Source organism: Sus scrofa, chromosome 14 (assembly GCF_054392235.1).
Source record: "Sus scrofa isolate SSC_HxYL_T2T_F1_AM1 chromosome 14, Sscrofa_HxYL_maternal_Yorkshire_Landrace_v2.0, whole genome shotgun sequence".
Classification (NCBI taxonomy): Eukaryota; Metazoa; Chordata; class Mammalia; order Artiodactyla; family Suidae; genus Sus; species Sus scrofa.
The window spans coordinates 59,865,332-59,872,607 of record NC_139396.1 but is presented as its reverse complement, the minus strand read 5'-3'; positions in this window follow the sequence as shown (position 1 = coordinate 59,872,607).

Here is a 7,276-nt window from a genome sequence, read left to right as displayed (position 1 = left end):
ACCACTGACCTTTTCTCTATTGCTCTAGATTTGCCTTTCCCAGAATGTCATCAATGGAATTATACACTTTATAGCCTTTTGAGTTTGGTTTCTTTCACCTAGCAATATTCATTTCAGATTCATTTCATATTGACGTGTGTATATTAACGTGTATTTTTCATGGCTGAGTAGTATTTAATCACATACTGCCATTTATTTATCCTCCACTTGGGTTATTTCTAATTCTGGGCAATTATAAATATAGCCTGTATTCATGTGCAGTTTTTCTGTGTGAACAGAAGCTTTCATTTCACTTGCATAAATACGTAGGAGTAGGATTGATGGGTCCTATAGTAAGTGCATGTATAAAAAACTGCAAACTTGTTTTTCAAAGGGGCTGCACTGTTTTTAGATTCACACTAGCAAGGCATGAGAGTTCTGATGGCTGCATCTCCTCACCAGCGTTGGTACTCTCAATTTTTGTAAAAGTCACTCTAATAGATGTATAGCTGTATGGATGCAGCTTTTTAAATGTACAGGTAATTGTAGATTCCCATGCTGTTTATACAGTAAGAAGAGAGCTCATGCTGCTTCATCCAGTTTCTCCCGATGGTAGCATGTTGCACAGCTACAATCCAGGATCCAAGGATCCAAGCCCCAGTGACCTACACTGCAGCTTGTAGCAAAGCCAGATCCTTAACCCACTGTGCGAGGCCAGGGATGGAACCTGCATCCTCATAGATACTAGTCGGGTTCTTAAATTGCTGAGCCAGGATGGGAACTAGTTTTTTTTTTTTTTTTTCTTTTTTAATTAAGAAACTGACATAGTCTTTTCCAGAATGGCTGTAGTATTCTGTGTTCCCACTAGCGATACATAAGTGATCCACTTTTTTTTTTCCTGCATGCTTACTGTCATCACGATTTTTTGTTTTAGCCCTTCTGATCAGTGTGCATCCATAACTCCTTGTGGTTTTATGTTGCATTTCTCTACTGGCTAGTGATGATGAACATCTTTTCATGTGCTTATTTGCCATCTGTACATCCTCTTCAACAAAATATCTGTTCGTGTCTGTTGCCTATGTCCTAATTGGATTTTTTTTTTAAACTGTCAGGTTTTGAGTCTTCTTCTGATCCATGTCTAGATGTTCCAGATAGCCCTCTGTTGGGTGTTTCCTCTCAGTCTGTAGCTTGTCTTTTCATTCTCATCACATGCTCTTTTGCAGTGTTTTAAATTTTGATGAGGAGTTCCCGTTGTGGTTCAGTGGCTTAAGAACCCGACATAGTGTCTGTGGGGATGCAGGCTCAATCCGGAATTGCCCCAAGCTGTAGCACAGGTTGCAGACACGGCTTGGAACCCGAATTGCTGGGGCTGTGGCGTAGGCCGGCAGCTGCGGGTCCAATTTGACCCCTAGCCTGGGAACCTCCATATGCCTTGCGTGCAACCATAAAAATAAGTAAATAAATAAATAACAAATTTTGAGGAGGTCCAATTTGCCACTTTTTCCCTCATGGGTTGTGCTTTTGGTGTCGAGTCTAAAGTGGCTTTTGAACTCAGGCTGTGTGGCTGTGGAGTCCACCCTCTTAACCACAGCACTCCAGATACAGTTGAGCCCGTTTTGGATCTTTTCCTCCTTGGCCCATTCCCTTCCCTTCCTCCCCAGAGGATGCCATCCTTTTGAAGCTGGTGTGCATCGTTTCCTTAATTTCTCTTCTTCTTCTTTTTTTTTTTTTTTTTTTTTTTTTTTTGTCTTTTTGTCTTTTCTAGGGCTGCAACCACAGCATATGGAAGTTATCAGGCTAGGGGTCCAATCGGAGCTGTAGCCACCGGCCTATGCCAGAGCCACAGCAGTGCAAGATCCGAGCCATGTCTGCGACCTACACCGCAGCTCATGGCAATGCCAGATCCTTAACCCACGGAGCGAGGCCAGGGATGGAACCTGCATCCTCATGGTTCCCTGTCGAATTCATTAACTACTGAGCCACGACAGAAACTCCCTAATTTCTCTTCTCTCTCTCTCTTTTTTTTTTTTTTGTCTTTTTGCCTTTTCTAGGGCCCCTCCCGTGGCGTATGGAAGTTCCCAGGCTAGGGGTCCAATCAGAGCTGTAACCGCAGACCTACGCCAGAGCCACAGCAACTCGGGATCCAAGCCGAGTCTTCGACCTACACCACAGCTCACGGCAACACCGGATCCCCAACCCACTGAGCAAGGCCAGGGAAGAACCCACAAACTCACGGTTCCTAGTTGGATTCGTCAACCACAGAACCACGACAGGAACTCCCCTTATTTTCTCTTCTTTTAGAGGGCTTTTCCCCCTGATGTTTACTAAACACCTACTATGCTCCAGGCACTGTGTGAGGATTCAGCAGTGGCTAAGACAGAACCTGCCCTCATGGGGCTTATGAGCTAACAGGGAGGCCGGATGAATCAAATCACCCTGCAGGTATGTCATTGCATGCTGATGGGGTTGCCAGCAGAGGTGCAGAGTGCAAGAACAGGGGAAGGGAGGCCTCCTTGAGGAAGCAACACATGAACCCAGACCTGAAGGATGAGGAGAGGGGAGGCATTGTATTCCCAGTAAGTGCAATGGCCCTGAGGCAGGCGAATGTGGCCCCTCCTAGGAGAGAGCAAAGGTGTGTAGGTTGGCATGCAGAACCCTAGGATGATGGGGCAGGCCAGGACTGCATAAGGCCAGGAAAGGGCAGTACCTGGGCTGGAAGTGACAGGGGACAGAGGTTCAGGAGAGTTAGGTGGCTCCTCCAAGGATACGCAGGCTAAGAAGTGCAGGGCCCTGGGGTTTGTTATGTAGAGGTAACTCAATCCCTGCTTTGGTACTACTTACAGCTGAGGAGGGGAGAAGGTCCTTACACGAATCACTCATCTTCAGAAGGCTAGAGCTGTGGCTTTAGCTCTGCGGCCAGCTGATCCACCCCCCGGGGCCTCAGCATTCCTCTCTGTTAGATGGGCCATTGCTCTCAAGCCCTTTCAGGGCTCCCCTGCCATGCTGCTGAGGCAAGGCCTCCTGCTTGTCTCTGTCCCAGTGTCCCAGGGGATGGTTGCGTGTGGCTGCTGAGTGACAGCCAAACATAACTTCTCAGCTGGCCTTGCCCTTGGCCACAAGCCCACAGGCTCTGGAAATATCCACTCTCCTGAACCCCACCCCCAGTCTCGCTTGGGCGGCTTCCCCCTTCCTACTTCTCCATTCCAAGGAGGGGACAGGGGAGAGTATTTTGAGCAAGGAGGAAGCTGGGGTGCGGTCTGACAGACGGACACCTTGTCTTCAGGCTGTAGGAGGAGGGGACTTACTGGCCCTGCTTCCTCGGCAGCCAGCCTGCCAGCCAGCAAGAGGGGGTTTGGAAACTCTGCCCACTCCTCCCACCGCTGCCTCCTGTCCCGCGTGGCTTCTTGCCCAGAATCGTGCCCGGTGCTCACAAACGGGGCTTTGTGTTCCCGAGACAAAGAACACGCTCCTCACCCCAACCTGGGTCAGGACTGGTCTGCCCTGCCCTGATCTTGGCTTCAGAAGGGACAGTGACACTTCCCAGCAGGGGAAAGTGAGGTCTAGAGATGGACAGGTCCTTGGAGCCAGAAGAGAGGTCTGCCTCCTGCTTTGGGGGTGAAGGGGGAGCAGAGAGGTGATAATTGGCAACGTGAAGGCACGCACCCTAGGGAAAGAAGGAAGTAAAAAAAAAAAAAATATGACCATTATCACAAGGAGAGAGGCCAGGTTCCAGCCCTCGAGGGAACTGAATTCTATTTAACCCCGAGAGTGTGTTTTGAGTCTTTCTTATGTGCCAAGCGGTGTGGGAGGCACCACATGAATCAGACACTGTCCCTGACATTTAGGAGATAAGACAGCATGTAAATCACCACGAAACAAGAGAACCAGAGACCAAGGTCACAGAGCGGTGCCAACGGGGTAGGGAGTGGGGGTGGTGGTGGGGGGTCGTCGCTGGCTTCCAGCCACCTTCCAGGCTTCCCAGAGGCAGCGAGCAGAACTGCAAAGCCAGGGCAGTGGGTCTTTCAGAGACAGGAGGAAACACAAAATATTCTGTGATTATAAAAGAAGCACATGCCATTATGTCCAAGAAAGACCTCCTGTTCCCCTGCATGCTTTATCGTCTGCATATCACTTTGTTCTTTCCACTGAGAGCATGTTCTTAACTGCCTGTTACTTTTGTCCGCACCACCCTCCCAAGAGCCCATGAGAGCAGGGCTGGACTCTCTGTACCTCAGTGTATTCCCTACTGCCTAGTACATAGTAGGTGCTCAATACACGTTGTTAAGTAAGAAAAGAATTTTATATATACACATACATACACACACACATATATATATAATGTAAGCAAAAAATATATATAATAGATAAACATTTGTATATATGAAAAGGATTTTATATATATATAATACTTTACGGCATCATTATCATGCTGAATACACTATGTTTTTCATATGACTTACTTTCTGTTATTAAACTCTTTTCCTATCATTAAGTAGTCTTCTTCGAGAACATCCTTTTAAACAGCTATATAATATTCCATCACTTTGCTCTCACATGTCTGCACGCTCTTTCACCTCACCACTCCTAGTCTTCGTTTAATTGTATCTATGGGACTTAAACCACGAAATAGGTAGAAACAGGAATGCAAAGGCTTTCCCTATGGAAGGAACTGTTAGGGTGAAGGCAGTGTGGGGGGTGGGGTGAGGGGACTAAGAATACGGTCTTAAGGGTGTTGTATTCAGGTGTTAGGTGTTGTGTCTAGACGGCATGTGGCCAGGGAAGCCTGGGGCCAGTGGTGTGTTGTTAACTTGACTCTCCAAAAAAAAAAAAAAAACCCAAAACTGCAGTGTTTATTTGCTAATTTTCATGGTGTAGACGCTCCTACTGTGGCTGATTTTAAGTTCCTGCTGTGGTATTCATGTCCACATGCCTCAGGTGTGGACCTGATCCCTGGCCTGGGAACTCCACATACCATGTAGCAGCCAGAATAATAAATAAATAAATAAAACCTCTGCTGGAGTTCCTGTTGTGGCTCAGAGGTTAACAAACCTGACTAGTATCCATGAGGATGCAGGTTTGATCCCTGGCCTTGCTGAGTGGGGTAAGGATCTGGTGTTGCTGGGAGCTGTGGTGTAGGTCACAGACGTAGCTTGGATCCCGCATTGCTGTGGCTGTGGTGTAGGCCAGTTGCTACAGTTCCGATTGGACCCCCAGCCTGGGAAACTCTGTATGCTGAGGGTGTGGCCCTAAAAAGACAAAAAAATAAAAATAAAAAATAAAACCTCTGCTCTTAAATCCTGAGCTCGGGCTCCCCTCCCATTTGGCTTTATGAAGCACCTGTTGTGTGCATCCCCAGGCACTAGACTAAGTAGGGAGGAAGATGATGGTGAGTTTGTCTTGAAGAAGCTTAAAGGAAGGGGAAGGGGAGGCAGCTAACCATTTCTTGAGCACCTACTCAGTGCCAGGGAACGATGTCAGGTGCCTTACACAGCCGTCTTCATTAATTGTACAACCGTCCTGTGAGAAAGGCGAGACCCTGTGTGACAGCCCAGGCCTGGGCACTGATGAGCCTGCATCTTCCCTCCTACATGGCCTCTAGCAGGTCACACTCCGTCTCCAGGCCACCTTGCTGCCCTCTGTACAGGAGCTGCCCTAGGAGATGTCAACCCCTCTGTCAGTTTCAGATCAAAGCTTCTCAGAACAACAGGAAGTGGCCCAGCCATTTGGAGAGTATGGGGATTGTGGCCACAGCCCCAGGCGAATTACAGGGTCAGATGCCGGATATTGGCTAGGTGACAGAGCTAGCTCCCTGGAGGCCTGGCTGGCACAGTCTGCAGCCTTTGTAACCCTCTGGGGGCCTGGGGAGGAGGGTCTGGGAATGTGACTTCATGCTCAGCTCCAGATGAGATGGCTTGGTGGCGGTTTGGTTGGCATCCCAGGTGGCCCCAGGGCAAGGCCCCCAGGTTCCATCAAGGGTCCCTGGAGGCTGGAGAGCCTGGAGTCTCTTTTTCAGAAGAAAAGTCCCTGGAGTCTCTTTTTCAGAAGAAAAGTCTTCGCCAAAAGCTCCCACCTAGGTGAGGGGCCCAGAGAAGGGCAGGACATCTGTCTCAAAGTAGCAGTGACATAACAAATACCGTCTTCCTAGATAGGATCTGGGGTGACTGATAAAGATTATGAGAAATCTTTAACTCTCAGGGCTGTTCTGGATTCAACCCTGGATCAGCCCTCACACGTGACTGGAGGATGCTGCCATACTTTGAAGCCTTTGGGCTGGCCCTGCTAGACCAGTTTCCTAGTTGGGGTAACTGAAGTCCAGCCTTTGGAAGTTGGAGGACTCACCAGACAGCGGCCATAGAGGAGAGAATTCCATTGATCTGAATCCCTCAGCGACCTGGCCAGGGTGCTGAGCAGGAAGTTAAGGACAGAGTTAGGGAAGCCAATCATGAGGCTGCCCCCGTGGCTGGGCTGGGCCCTCCCGGAATTGCCAGTCTGGGCGTTGGCTCCCAAACTCAATCAGTAGGCCCTTCCCATTGGTGCCTAGCCCTGGGCTGACCTGACTGGAGTGAGTCAGGCCTGCTGCCAGCCCTTCTCAGGACTCTGAGGCAGGTAAACAACAAACTCCTGGGGAGAAATGGTGTAGGTTTCTGCCCTGGGACAGACCCTTCCGCTCACAGCATCTCATTTAAAACTCCAAAAATGTACAAACCTGGAGCTGTGGGAACAGAGAAAAAGGGGAAGAAAGCCTCTGTCTGGTGTGGAGGACACCCCAGAAGACTTCCTAGGACAGGTGACATTTGTGCTGTGCCTTGAAGGACAGTAATGATAGCAAACCCTTTTTGGAGTCACTGCTGTAGTGCAACAGGATCAGCAATGTCTTGGGAGCGCTGGGGCTCAGGTTCGATCCTCAGCCCAGCACATTAGGTTAAGGATCCAGTGTTGCAACCTGACTAGGATCCATGAGGATGCGGGTTTGATCCCTGACCTCACTCAGTGGGTTAAGGATCTGGCATTGCCTTGAGCTGTGGTGTAGGTCATAGATGTGGCTCAGATCCAACACTGCTGTGGCTGTGGCCGGCAGCTGTAGCTCGGATTCAACCCCTAGCCTGGGAACTTCCATATGCCATGGGTGCAGCCCTAAAAAAAAAAAAAAAAAAAAAGGATCCAGCATTGCTGCTGCTTAGGTGGAAACTATGGCTCAGATCTGATCCTGGGCTGGGAACTCCAAATACCCCGGGTAGCCAAAAAAGAAAAACAACAACAGCAACAAAACCCCACTTTCTGAAAGCTGCTTATGTGC